Raw genomic sequence first — 16,339 nt, 5'->3', positions numbered from 1 at the left:
GGAATATTTCAATACCATCCTGGGAACTTATCTTCAAGATCATGGGATTGTTCATCAAAGTTCTTGTGTGGATACCCCTAAACAAAATGGGGTTGCTGAACGAAAAAATAGACATATACTTGAAGTAGCCCGGGCTTTAATGTTTACTACCCACATGAAACATTATTTTTGGGGCGATGCCATCTTAATAGCCACGCATCTCATTAATCGAATGCCAAGTCGAGCACTCTCATTTGTCACTCCTCTTTAGAAATTTCAGGAAAACTTTCCTACCTCTCGACTCCCTTCCAGTCTCCCACTGAAAATTTTTGGCTGTACTGCTTTTGTTCATGTCCATGCACACCATCGCGATAAATTGGATCCTCGTGCCATTAAATGTGTCTTCATTGGTTATTCACCTACCCAAAAAGGCTACAAATGCTATGATCCGGTCTCTAAATGACTGTTCGTTAGTCTTGATGTCACCTTTTTTGAAACCACTCCTTATTTCTCAAAGCCCTCTCTTCAGGGGGAGAAATGGAGGAGTGAAGATCGGTTCTTTGATCCTTTTACTACTGAATCTACGGTTACTCTAGTTCCTTCATTCCCTGACCCATCTTTTGAGTCATCCATTACATTACTTCCCGACTTGCCAAACACAACTGAACACTTACCCTCAGGGGGAGATGCAGGAGAACATAACAACGCAGACATACTGGTTTACTCAAGAAAGCCGAAAACAAAGGAGAGGGAGAATCTCATACCTGAGGCACCAAGAATGTTGGAACCAGTGATGGCTCCGAATAATCATGAGCCCTTGACTTATCCTGATCTGGTAATTGAGTGTTCCTCTGATAATTTTGCACCTGATGATATCAATCTACCTATTGCAATCAGAAAACAAACCAGGTCATGTACTCAATATCCTTGGTCGAAATACATGTCTTATAAAAGCCCGTCTACAGGATATCGTACGTTTGTCTCTAATCTTGACAGGATGAAAGTACCAAAAAGCATTCAGGAAGCCATAGAAATACCAGAATGGAGAGTAGCAGTCTTGGAAGAAATGCGAGCCCTAAAAAAAAATGGAACTTGGAAGTTGACAGATCTATCGAAAGGGAAGAAGCCAGTAGGTTGTAAATGGGTTTTCATAGTGAAATGTAAATCTGATGGAACAGTTGAAAGATATAAAGCCAGACTTGTTGCAAAAGGCTTTACACAAACCTACGACATTGACTATACTGAGACATTTGCACCAGTGGCAAACTGAAATACAGTTCGGGTTCTCTTGTCCCTGGCAGCCAATATAGATTGGCCACTACAACAACTTGATATTAAAAATGCTTTCTTAAATGGAGAATTAGAAGAGGAAGTTTACATGACTATACCCCCAGGATTCAGTAGAACAGGTGAAGAAAACAGAGTGTGTAAACTAAAGAAATCGTTATATGGCCTCAAACAATCTCCGAGAGCGTGGTTCGACAGATTCGCAAAGGTACTAAAGAATCAAGGGTATCGACAAGGGCAATCAGACCATACACTATTCTTCCAACAGTCTGAAGGAGGTAAGAAAATAATTCTAATAGTGTATGTTGATGATATAATCCTTACTGGTGATGATACTGTAGAAATGGAGAGATTGAAGAAGGTTCTAGCTACTGAATTTGAAGTTAAAGACTTGGGACAGATGCGGTATTTTTTGGGCATGGAAGTGGCAAGAACAAAAAAGGGGATTAGTGTTTCTCAGCGAAAGTATGTTACTGACCTCCTAGTTGAAACTGGCATGCTAGGGTGCAAACCCAGCGAAACCCCGATAGAAACAGTGAAGAGGGTTGAAGATTGTGGAAAACCAGTAGAAAATGAGAGGTATCAGAGATTGGTTGGCAAACTGATCTACCTATCACATACTAGACCAGATATTGCATTTGCAGTTAGTGTAGTAAGTCAACACATGCATTCACCAAAGGAAGTTCACGATGCTGTATACAAGAGCCTTAGATATCTCAAGGGATCCCCAGGAAAAATGACTCTTCTTTAAGAAATGTGAAAGCAAGGAAGTAGAGATCTTTACAGATGCAGATTGGGCAGGATCAGTGGAAGATAGAAGGTCCACCATAGGATATTGTACATTCGTTTGGGGAAATCTCGTGACTTGGAGAAGCAAAAAACAGAATGTGGGGGCTCGTAGTAGTGCTGAAGCTGAATTCAGGGAAGTCGCTCAAGGGATTTGTGAAGGATTGTAGTTACGAAAACTCTTGGAGGAATTACAGGTACCGGTGAACCTTCCTATCAAACTCTACAGTGACAACAAGGCAGCTATTAGCATCTCTCTTAATCCAGTCCAACATGACAGGACTAAACATGTGGAGGTAGACAGACACTTCATCAAGGAAAAAATTGAAGAAGGAATTATATGTATGACTTATGTACCAACCAAGGAACAAACTGCAGATATCCTCACTAAAGGCTTGGGACGACAGAGTTTTGATGATCTTATTAACAAGTTGGAGATGATTAATATTTATGATCCAACTTGAGGGGGAGTGTTAAAATATCAACCCCGAATATCTTTGTAAATAAAATACAAATTAGGAAAGTGGGTAATTATAGGAGATTTGATATTATTTAATAGGAAATTGTTTCCTTGTTTAGAATAGGTAATTGTATTATATATTGGTTTGTACGTAAGAACAATACAGAGAAGAAATATTTGTTTCCAATCGTTTCTTCTTTCAATATACATACGTTCATATTTGTCCGTTTGTTCTCTGATTTATTTGATAGGTGTGGCATCAAACTTTATATGTATTTTATATTTTCCTTCTTGCATGAAGTTGTCCAATTTGCGATGCATTGGCATCTTATTTATTTATTTATTTATTAAATTATATTTTTACTATAACCAATGATTATTCGCGTTATCCGTGGGGACGTCACGACAACCATCAAATAGTAATATGAAGTTGTCCAATTTGCGATGCATTGGGAGTCCATGCAAGTTAATGATTTTTAACCAGCTAGTGATTTAGGACAGTCACGACAGTGAGTTGTGTCGATTACAGCCAGGCATGTCTTAAACAATTCTCAAATGAAAAAGTGGGTTTGTTAGTATGATTGCAGTGCAGAAGTATTGTCAAATTGCTTACTGGAATTCTATGGGAGCTTGTTTGGGACCATGAACAATAGTAGTGCAAGTTATTGTGAGCAAAATGGTACCCAAAAAACTTTGAAAATAAGTGTTTATTAAAGCATTTATGATATGGTGATTCTTACAACTTTACTGCAAGTTAAGAGTCAAAAAGAAAAAAAAGAATAAAACAAAGTTATGGTGAACTCTTAGATAGTGATTAGATTTTTTTTTTTGTGGATAAAAAAGAAATTCATTAAAGTAATATAGGGAAAAAACTACAAAAAAATGAGAACAAGATGTCTTCCTATTGAAAAACTTATACAAAAGAATAGCAAATGAGCAGCTTTCCAATCCCTTCGCAAGTCTGACAGAAATTTTTTTAAAACATCCCTAAGCAATCATCCCAATGGAAGCAAGGATAACCACCCTATCCCATAACAACTATGATGACAGTTGCTCATCCTTGAAAATCCTCACATTCTTTTCCATCCGTAATGTCCATAAAATAGCTTGTGAAGCACAACTCTACAGAATTCTCTTTTTCTTACTTCTTCCAAAAACCCCAAAATTTTGCTAATATGAACTCATCGACTGTTGGTATTGAGGAGAATAAATTCCCTTTGTACATGTCATAAACTTGTTTAAAAGAGAAAAATAAAAAAGAGTAGAAGAGAGATATTATGCATGGAAGTAGGAAAAGAGGCATTACCTAAGCATTTTATTGTGATCACCCATGGCCTGCAGGTAGATTATGCATGCTACATTTCTAGTGGGAATTTGTTGGCTCTAAGGGAATGTTATTTAATTTTTGCTACTGGCTTTTGGGTTTGGGTAGTTCAGTTTTACTTTTAAACAAGTTTTTATCTTCCACTGAAAGGAGAAAGCAACCTGCACATCTTTGTTGTCTCAAAAGAAATCTTTACACAGAATATCCTAAAATTTAAAACAATAAACTTATTTTTTGTTTTTTGTTTTGCATTTAAAATGCTGCATTGGTATTAATTTGATCTTGACTTTAGTTCCCAAATTGTCGCATTTCCTTGAAATAGTGGGAATTTACATTGGAAAATCAAATTGCTGAAATTTTTAACTGAAAAATATTATAAATGGATCATTAAGAATAAAATTTCAAACTCCTGGAATTTGTTTGTTGTCAAATATTAAAAAATTTGTACTTTTTCAATGCAGCTATACTCCTTTGAGGATCGTGGAAATCGCCGTGTTGCATTGAGGCCCGAACTCACTCGTTCTTTGGCAAGGCTTGTTGTACAGAAAGTGTACTGAAATTCTAATCCTTTGGGATTTAGCCCCTTCCACCTTTTTAATAGTTTATGGTAGCTTCTTCTATAGATTTATTTTTTGTTCTTTGTTTTCTTTGCTTTTCTGATTAAAATTGTAATGCTGTAAGATTTTTGTTCATTTATTTATTCATTTATGATTTTTGTATCCAGGTACAGATGCCAGAATTTGATCTCCATGTTTTTTTCTGTTCATAAAATCTCTATCCCTGCCATTGAAATGGTTTGCTGTTGGTCAGTGTTGGCGTTATGGGAGAATGACGAGGGGAAGGCGTCGTGAGCACTACCAGTGGAACATGGATATTATTGGTGTACCTGAAGTCGCGGTGGGTAGCTTCTAGCCTCTGCGTGTTTTTGAATGATTTTGCTACATGTTTTTCTTATGATTTTTTTTAGCAGAGAATATATAATATTAATGGGCACCAAGGATTCCCCCAAAGACAAAGAGGAATTACAAAGAACTAATTTCAATAAAATTATGGTAGTTTTATCATTGACAAAATACTGACATTAACCCCCTCCACAAAAATATAAGAAAATATTTGTTATAAGCCGCTTGAAAGATCTTTCCCTTCCTTCTTTGATTTCTTTCCTTCCACATAGGCAAAAAAATTGTAAGAGGGATTAATTCAGTAGTGCATTTACTTACTCTGACAGCCAGAGCACAGCTCCAAACGCACAGCTCTCCCACAACAGAATCTGTTCCTGTCCATTTGATCCACACTGTGTTTAGAGCACAGTTCCACGGACTCCTTGTCCTACTACACTCTACAAGGAGGTGGTGCACAATCTCTACTTTACTGCAGTTTATAATATTTTTCAATTAAAAATTTCAGCAATTTGATTTTCCAATGTAAATTCCCACTATTTCAAGGAAATGCGACAATTTGGGAACTAAAGTCAAGATCAAATTAATACCAATGCAGCATTTTAAATGCAAAACAAAAAACAAAAAATAAGTTTATTGTTTTAAATTTTAGGATATTCTGTGTAAAGATTTCTTTTGATACAACAAAGATGTGCATGTTGCTTTCTCCTTTCAGTGGATGATAAAAACTTGTCTAAAAGTAAAATTGAACTACCCAAACCCAAAAGCCAGTTGCAAAAATTAAATAACATTCCCCTAGAGCCAACAAATTCCCACTAGAAATGTAGCATGCATAATCTACCTGCAGGCCATTGGTGATCACAATAAAATGCTTAGGTAATGCCTCTTTTCCTACTTCCATGCATAATATCTCTCTTCTACTCTTTTTTATTTTTCTCTTTTAAACAAGTTTATGACATGTACAAAGGGAATTTATTCTCCTCAATACCAACAGTCGATGAGTTCATATTAGCAAAATTTTGGGGTTTTGGAAGAAGTAAGAAAAAGAGAATTCTGTAGAGTTGTGCTTCACAAGCTATTTTATGGACATTACGGAAGGAAAAGAATGTGAGGATTTTCAAGGATGAGCAACTGTCATCATAGTTGTTATGGGATAGCGTGGTTATCCTTGCTTCCATTGGGATGATTGCGTAGGGATGTTTTAAAAAAATTTCTGTCAGACTTGCAAAGGGATTGGAAAGCTGCTCATTTGCTATTCTTTTGTATAAGTTTTTCAATAGGAAGACATCTTGTTCTCATTTTTTTGTAGTTTTTTCCCTATATTACTTTAATGAATTTCTTTTTTATCCACAAAAAAAAAAATCTAATCACTATCTAAGAGTTCACCATAACTTTGTTTTATTCTTTTTTTTCTCTTTGACTCTTAACTTGCAGTAAAGTTGTAAGAATCACCATATCATAAATGCTTTAATAAACACTTATTTTCAAAGTTTTTTGGGTACCATTTTGCTCACAATAACTTGCACTACTGTTGTTCATGGTACCATTTTACTGCAGTTTAAAATATTCCCCTTCTCTACAGGTTATCCAGTGTCAAATTCTTGTCGCTGGCTGGGAATCAGAGTTTGCATGGCCTTAATTTGATTTGAATACAACCAATATATAAAAATGCAAATTTGTTTGCAAGTCTACATAAAAGTTATTGGTTGATGCCTTCAAGATTTTCCGAACCATTTTGAACTTCCAAGTTTGAGTGGTTCTTAAACTTGCAAATTCTTCTTTGACTTTTTTTGAATTTGGATGGAGCTTAAACCTACTTTGAATTTACTTATGCCAAAGAGAGTCAAGTTCTAAACAAAAATGCTGTAAGCACTTCCCCACGAAGGAAATACTTTTAGACATTGAAATCTCCTTCCCTTTTAGGTCTACATCATCTACTCACTGTCTCCCAACCTACAAGATGATTTTGCCCCTTTCTCCCTCACTTGACTATAAAAAATCCATCATCAACTTCTGAGCTTTACACACCACCATGTAGGGATCTTAAATAATGACAAATTATACAATGGAATAGAAAATAGACAAGCTTGAATACAATTAACATGACCCCCTAATATAAAAAACACCCTTCCACCCATCTAACCACCTAGAAATTCTTGCATAAGTTGGGTCCAAAAAGAAAATGCAGTTGGATTATTATGACCTAAGGGAACACCAAAGTTGATAATTGCTACCATAGCCATTCCTCTCCAAGACCTTTTCCATAAAGCTCCAACATGGTCGTGAAATTTTTCAAAATTTAATTCAAAACAATGCCTTTCCTCCTCCCAACAACCTGTTCCACAACCTATATCGCCACCAAAACCACATATATGATTTGACAATTACTAACAAAGCACCCTGATTTTGGGAAATCCTGCACGTCATTAAACTAGCTAATATCTTAGGAAGAACTTTGATCAAAATTTTATAGTTCATACGCGCTTCTTACCGAACTAATGAGCCTAGAATCCCTAACCCTACTAGATAGATCCTTCTAGGTACAAGGGTAATAAAGTTGAATTAGTACTCATGCTCACTGCATCTTTGTCAAAAAACTTATTGAGCACTTTTACAGGTCTTCCTTCTAAATTTCCCAACAGTCCTTGACAAAAAGCTAATAGAAATATATCCAGCTAGTGCTTTATCTTTTTGCATTTGAATGATGCTCCAACCTCATTTTCTCTAAAGGCCTTGCTAACTTATTGGTTTATTGGAGGGAGTAGACTTTTCTATAAATCATTTGTATATAGAAGGGAATAAAGTGACAGATGCTTTGACTCGACAAGGTGCTATGGGGAGGAATATTTTGTTTACAAATAGTAGCTAATTTCCTAGAGTTATCAATGATTTGTATAAATTGGATAAGATGGGTACGACTTTTATGAGGTATGTTTAGCTGGTTTCCTTTTCGTATTGGTATAAGTTTTTTTTTTTTTTTCGTATGTTTGATTTGATGCGTGGGATGTTTTATTAGTTAGTAGGTCCTTGTTTAGATTTGTTTGGACTTGTAATCCTGTTTTGGTTGGATGTTGGTGTTGTTTTGGGAGGCCTTTAAATTTTTTTTTTTCTATATGTAAGCTCCCATTGCTTTTCTTGTAACCACGGTATTCCTCCGCCAAAAGTGAGGGTATATCAATAATAAATGGAAGTGCCGCCCTTTTTTTTTAAATAAATTTTAAAATGAAAATAATTAAGTAAAATAAATACAATAAATTTTTCCATAATATTTTTAATTGATATTGTCATGCATTTTATTATTTTATTCATATTTTTTTTACATTTTAGTTGATTTAAAGACAAAAATAAGTATTTTTTTACTTAAGCTTTTAATTTATTTAAATTTTATAAATTTTAACCAAACATATTACTGCTTTTTTATTTTTAGTTTATTTTAAAAAAATTTATTATTTTTTATAATTATAGTAGATGTCTCTAAATTTTCCTTATATTTTAATTTCCAAAACTGAATTGAACACCTTTGTTGTATTTCAAAATTAGAAGTTTAAATGTCCAAAATAATGTGCACAATTAAATTCCTAAGGCCAAACTGTCAAACTCTCCTAAGAGTATTATTCACCCTGATCGTTGTGCAGCTGAGACATTATACTCTGCTGTAGATCGACCTGGAATGGACAAAGTCGATTGAACAATTGAGATATTGGCTTTAAGTTGTGAGCCTTAAAGGGGTGAACTTGGCATTTCACAAAGAATAAACTGGTATTTCTAGTTGTATTTTTATTTGTTTATTTTTATTTTATTTTATTTCATTATTATTTATATTTAATACCATTTTTGTATTTTTTATTTTTTGCAATAGAGGTTGAAGGCTAGTCTTAAGACTGCAAACGAGCCAAATCGAGTTGAATTTTGGCAAGCTCGAGTTCGACTCAGCCTTAAAGTTTTTTATTCGAGAGCTTGACTCTTTAGTGTATATATATATAACTCGAACTTGACTCGACTAAAGCTTAAATGAGTCGAGTTCAAGCTCAAACTTGACTTGAAGGAAGCTCGTTTCAAACTAATAAATGAACCAAATCACTAAACTAATAAAATTAATTGATAATTAACAAATATAATTTCAGAAATATATATTTTAAAGTAAAAAATTTAAAATCAAATATTTAATGATATTAATATCGAGTTTGTTCACGAGCCTCATACCGAACAAGTTCACAAGCCTAATATCGAGTTAGTTCATAAGTTACTAACAAACTAGTAACTTGGAGAGCGCAGTACAATAGAAAATTGTGTATGCTACATGCAGGAAGGATGAATCACTTCCGAAAAGGAATCTATTGATTCTCTCCCAATTACTTGGACCATAGGTTCGATGATTTACTTCACGGGTGAGGTCTCTGGTTCAAGTCTAGGATGACCTATCTGCGCCAAGGAAAAGAATAAAAGAAGCATTTGACTCTTTCATGCATGCTCTACTTGGCTCGAGTGGGTTATAGCTCAATTGGTAGAGCTCCGCTCTTGCAATTGGGTCATTGCGACTATGGGTTGTGTCGCGACGTCCTGGCGCGCGTGTACCCCGAGCGGCGAAATAAATATCAATTTTAATATTTTTAGGAAAAATAGGAATATCGGAGTCGCCACTAACCTTTAGTGTGGTTAGAACACGTGATTACTACCCCGTTAGGGGAATGGGTTTACATTACCAGAGCTGGGGTCGGGAATTCGGTTACACGAGGGAAAGGTACGAGCACCCCCTACACGCCCGTTCTTACGAACGCTACCTAACTAATTTGGAATTATCCCTAAGTTAATCTAGTAAGTCTTTAAAATTACTCCTCTAGTAAATTTATTAATACACGTACAAAGTGAATAAATAAATAAATAAATAAGTAAATAAATAATACAAAAATATATGTAAAATATAAATATTTACATATCCCCTTAGAACTAAAGGTATGTGAAGCCCGAAGGCTCATACCCCAGCATTAAAATCATAGGAATAAACATACACGAAAATAAATAATACTATAAAATAATAAAAATAAATATCATAATACGTGATACAAAATATAAATATACCCAAGGAACAAAAATACTAAAAATATTTAACATTAGTACTAATTAAAAGTGATGACAATATTGACAATAATAAAAACATATTACTATAATAATAGTCCTATACTAATAATATCATATTAATATTGCGATGCTGCACTATAATAGTAGTATATAAAATCATAATAATACCATACTAATATACGAAGTAAATATAATAGTAATAACAACGAATAAATAATAATAGTAAATAATAGATATGATAATAATAGTAAGTAATAAATAATAAGGATAATAATAAATAATGATAGGAATAATAACAATATTTATGGTAATAGTGATATACATATTTTATTTACCTTAATATTGACACCCAATTAAAGATTCAATACACACGTATATAAGCAATTAATTAATGGAACAAATCAAATTAAAGACAAATAAATAATGAACTTATAAAAACCTATTCAAGCTATTACTAATATGTAAACAATGAGTATGGTAACTTCTAGACTTATAGTAATAAATCAAATCAAATTCGATATACAATCCTAAATAGTTAACATGATAATAATACAATATTACATGGTCAACCATTATATTACGTACAATACAAAATAATGAATTATATCATATACATGATAATAGAAACAATATAATAAACCCTAATATACCTAAATTATATATGCATAACAACCTTATAACCTAATAAATCATAATAATAAAAATAATATGAAATAATATATTACCATATTACCTAAATATATACATGACAAAAATACCAATAAACAACAATATTACAACATACACTAAAGAGCACAAATTCAATAATAATATTTAAATATCAAGCAAATATCTAATATGAACAAAAATCCTGCACCCAAGAAAAATAAATCAATTAGTATTTAATATGCATAAACAAAAACGATAAAGATTTAAATATGAACAAAAATTCTGCATCCAAGAAGAATAAATCAATTAGTATTTAATATGCATAAATAAAAATGATAAAAATTTAAATGTGACAAAAAATCCTGCACCCAAAAAAGAATAAATCAATTAGTATTTAATATTATTAAACAAAAATGATAAAAATTTAAATATGAGAAAAAAATCCTGTAACCAAAGAGAATAAAACAATTAGAAAATAATATTAACAATACTAATATTAACAATCACAATATCAATATATGCATGCTGACTAGAAAATAAGACATACACGAGATGCATACAATAACCATAAAAATATATACATACATACATATATATATATATATATATACACCTGCTGGTTGGGGAGAGCTGTGTTGTGTGTGTTTTGGCGCAGCAAGAGCTCGGGTCTGGTCTGAGAGTTGCTGTGGCTGGCGGCAGATGGCCGGAGCAAAGGACTCCGGCAGTGGGATGGAGGCGGTGTTGACGGTTGCAGCAAATGGAGATGGAGGCCTGACGTTTGGCAGGAGCAGCAGTGGCCGAGTGAAGAGGTGCTGTGGTTACTGTGATGGGCCGCCAGAGATGATGGCTAGGCTGAGGAGTGCTCGGAGGAGGTAAACTTGCAGAGGTCTGTTGATTTCTGCTGAAGTGGCTTCAGCTAGGGATGCTCTGCTCATGATCTACAGAGGCTACTGCGGTGGTGCTCTGTTCTGCTGTGGAGGTGTGGCTCGGGCTCGTGCAATGCTTGAAGGCAGGGAACAAAAGGATTTCAGGAGAGGTTGGGGAAGGCAGAGAGGATGGATAGAGATGGGAGTTGCAGAGGCTATGAGTCAGTGGAGAGAACTGTTCGGGAAGAAGAAGAAGAAGAAGAAGAAGAAGAGTGCTTTTTTTTTTCTTTGCTTTTTGCTCGGCTGCCCCGTGCCCTTGGCTGTGCACTCCCCCCCCCCCCCCCCCCCTTTGCCTGGCTATGCCTCCTTATATAAAAAAAATTCTGAAAATCCTAAAAAGAACTTCCTTTTTGATTTTATTTTTTTTATTTTTCTGCTTTTACTATTATGGTAATAATGAAAATAGTAATAATAATAATAATTATTATTATTATTATAATAATAATAAAATCAATAAGGCAATAATTATAATAATAAATAATTGTAGTAAAAATAAAAATAATAAAGATACTATCAATAAAATAATAATAATAAGACTAATAATAATAATAATACTAATAGTAATAGTAAAAAAAAAACTAAAAATAATGACAATAAAATAATAATAATAATAGCAAACCAATAAAAATAAAAATAAAGTAATAATAATAATGTAAATAATAATAATAATAATAATGATAATAATAATAATAATATAGTTATAATAATAATAATAATAATAATAATAATAGTAATAATAAAAGTGATAAAAAAAAATAATAATAATAAATATATCCAAAATAATAATAGTAAAGTAATACTAATAATACTACTGGTAATAAATAATAATAAATAAAAATGATTATAAGAAAGTAATAATAAAAATACTAATGATAATAATAATAATAGTAAAATAATAATAATAATAAAAATAAGGTAATAATAATAATAATGAAAATAATAAGAGGGTACCCCTTGTTCTATTTGATTAGGGCAAAAATAGGGTGTCTACAAGTTGGATGTCTAATTATCGAGGGGGTATTGATAGTTGTTGGAATTAGTGTATTCCCAAGAGGGGAGGTGAATTGGGTATTTAAAATTTTCTTCCTAAGTCAATTCAAATTCTAGTAGAAGTATTATACAAGCTTAGGATCTTTCTATATAATCATAAACATAATCAAATATTAAAAAAATTAAACTTAAACATTCAAGTGCTGAAATTTAAATGCGAAAATTAAAAGCAGACACAAGAAATGTTATTGGAGTTTGACCAACAATGCCTACGTTCCCGCCTCAAGCTCACAAGTAAGAGGATTCTACTGAGGCTTGCTTAACGAGTCGAGCGACACCTAATACAACACCTTAACAAGATGATGCACCTAACTTTCCTAACTGGGTCAAAGCCAATCCGAGACTTTTCACAAGACAAGTCTTCCTCTTTCGACCACACGTCGGGAATACAACAGATATGAAATTTTTGTACAAACAGATATGCTTCTTACACTAAGCATATATGTACCACTACACATAATTAATTAATGCACTCACATATGATAGGATATTAAAATCGAGTGAGATTTAGTTAACTAATGTGTTAACTCTCAACAGTATGTATGTTAATGTGTGTATGTGAGAGTGAGATTTTTGATTTCAAGATAATATGCTTGTAATATGAATAATCAAAAGGTCTATACAACCTTAAACAAATATCACAATAATATTTTTCAAAAGTAAAGCACAATAGATATTAGGGTATAAGCTTGCTAAAAATGTTTTTGTCAAAGCACAAAGCAAGCTTATAAGTCTTGCAATGAGTATACAAGATCTTAAGCCAAATGAGAGTTTTTCCCAATCAAATATTTATAAATGAAATACTATGGAAAAAACTTTAAGCTACTCTCCAAAAATCGATACACAATCAAATGCAAGTGAGAGAGAGTTTAACCTTGTAAGATGAATATGAAAAACTAATCTCTCTCAAGATAAATGACTAGATGAGTATGTAAAAGAGATTTTTGGCAATATGTATGAAAAATGTGGGAGTATGAATTATTTTGCCCAATAAAATTTTTAGAGAAATTTGGCTAATCTAAAACCCTAATCTTGTCTTAATTATGACAAATGAGGGGGTATATATAAAGTTTAGGAAAAATATAACCATTGGGGACACATTGATTATTTTGAAAAAAGATTAATTAAATTTAATGAAAATTAACCCTGATTTACTGCGATAAAAATTTGCCAACCCGAGAGGTTCGGTCGACCAGATTTGAGGTTTAGTCGACCATATCACTAAATTCGGTCAACCAGGACATTTTTGAATTGAGGCTCTGGTCAATCATATTAAGGCGATTTTGAACTTTCTAAGGTTCAGTCGATCAGACCAAGTTTGATTGACCAAATTTAAAGGTTCGGTTGACTAGGTCAAATTTGAACTAAGATTTTGGTCGACCAGGGCGTTGGGAATTCCCCACTTGTCAATTCGGTTGACCGGGCAGTGCCAGTTCATTTGAAAATGGCCAACCAACTAAAGTCAAAATGTTGACTTCTATTTGGTCAACTGAAACTTCCATGTTGCTTTAGGTTCGGTCGATCGAGACCACTTTAAGATGTGAATTTAAGCCCCTTTTTTTGGTCTCAATGATTCATCTACCCCGAGTAATAATGTATGAGGCATTTTAGGCTATGTGGGTGATGATTCCTATGGTCATTCTAAGGCATATTGAGCATATATCCTATCATGCATGACATGCAAATATTACAGTCCATTATTATAGACCCGAAAACTAAATGCAATAACAATAAAAACAAAAATGTCTTCAGTCTTCATGCTCTTCACTCTATGGAGTATGCCAGGTGTATCCGTCTTGACCTCTATTCTCCCTGTCCCTTATATGTGATCTCAATTGTAGACCTGTGCACGTGCTAAATATACACATAAGTTCACTGTGTTTCGTCAGCATCAAAATAGAGATCGGACTCACAAAGTCAACAATAGTATCTTGTACATGAACTGGTAGCTCGCTTTTTCTAAGTAATGGAAAAACGAGTCTGTAAACAAACCGATAAACAAGCCGCCCTATAAGCCTAATAAGTCAAGTATGAATTAACTCAAACTCGGCTTATTTAATTGATGACGTTGAAATTTGGCTTCAAGTTTTACTCGTTTCATTTGATAAATAAGCTTAAGCGAGTCATTATCAGATCGAGAAGCTCACATGCAGCTTAAGTCATTTGCAACTCTACTAATTGGTCCTGGCTCATCCAAAGGCCAAACTTACGTTCGCTTGTAGAGATGCCCTAGGATTGATTGGGTTGGGTTCATTATTGTTTGCTTTTGAATATGTCTCTCTAGGCCAAGACTCAAAAGTTTTTAATACAAACGTGGTCCACTTAGATTTCGATAGAAAGATAACTTGCAGGGTCGGCCATGTTCTATCAGCAAATACTTCCAATCCCACAATAAATTGGTCTCTCCCATGAGGCCCATCTTTCACACATATTTGCACAATTTAAATTTAAATAAGTTAGGTAGTGCTTGGTAATATGAATTTCAAAATTTAAATTAAATTTATGTATTTTTAAATATAAGATTAAATTAAATTTAAGAAGGATAAATTATTATACATAAAACACAGAAAACGTACAATATAAAAGTGGTGAGAGTCGTGAGAAAAATAAATTTTGAAAAAAACACACACACACAAAGGTGACACATTTCATAGCATATATAATTAATTTAGAAATTAACTACGAGAATAATTTTTGTGATACTAGTTGTCGACACCGCATTTTATCCGGGCCAAATATAACAAAGGTGTCGTTTTACTATTATTATTATTATTATTATTATTATTAGGATATTTTTACTATTATTAGTATAATTATTATTATTAGCTTTAGTATTATTATTTTTATTAGTATTATTGCTATTCTTATTATCATTAGTTTATTATTATTATTATTATTATTAGTATTAGTGTTATCAGTATCATTATTTTTATTAGTAGTATTATTATTATCACTACAAAACAAAAGCACAAAAAAGGGAAAAAGAAGAAAAATAAAAAAAAAAAATGTAAAAACTATAGGGCATGAAGGAAAAGATAACGTTTTTTTTTTTTTTTTTTCAAAAAAATTTTGTGCAACCTTTTGCAATTGGTCACCCCACTTTTCCCGGGGAACATGAAAGGCGAAGGAAAAAGACCAAAAAAAAAAAAACAAAAGAGCTTATTAAAAAGGGAAGATACGCACAGACCTCAGCATCCACGACCACCGGCGCTGCTCACTTTATTTTCCCTGCAGCCTGTCTCCCCTGTCTCCTTGTCCCCTCCCCTGCTCTCTCCCTCATCTCCAGCGCACAGACACTTCCTCCCCTCCATCCCCACCCTCTCAGACTCCATTTGACCTTGCCATCCTCATTCACGTCTCCGCCTACCACCATCACCGCCCACCACCGGCACCACATTCTGTAACGTCACCACCTCCGGCAGCCAACCCACGGCTAGTCTCTCACAGAGACTCAACAGAGCCGACCTCGCCCCGATTCAGACCACCCGCCACGCCCCACGTCGTCGCCGTCGTCCGCTTCGAGGAGAACAACGCAGCACCTCACCGTCATCGTGGCGTAGCTCCGGCGACCCAGCTCCGGAAGCAACCCTCTCACTGCAGCAGATCCTCTCGTTCGCGGTAGACCCGTAGCAGGTCTGAAGGAGTTTACTGCAGATTTTCTGTTAGAATAATGCCCTGGTTTTTAGGGAAATCCCTAGTCTTTAGGGACACCTATTTGTATTTGGTTATTTCAAATTTCTGTTACCACTTTGCTTTCTAGTTTCTGTTAAGATCATGTATTGAATGGCTACTTAAAGCCAAAGTTATTGTTAATAAAATCAAGTCATTCAATCCAGCTTGTTGTGTTCTTGTTCTTAGATCAAAGTTCCCAACAACATCTCCAGCACCTCTCCGGTTATAG

Source organism: Malania oleifera, chromosome 11, assembly GCF_029873635.1.
Source record: "Malania oleifera isolate guangnan ecotype guangnan chromosome 11, ASM2987363v1, whole genome shotgun sequence".
NCBI lineage: Eukaryota > Viridiplantae > Streptophyta > Magnoliopsida > Santalales > Ximeniaceae > Malania > Malania oleifera.
Note: the sequence above shows the minus strand (reverse complement) of the source record.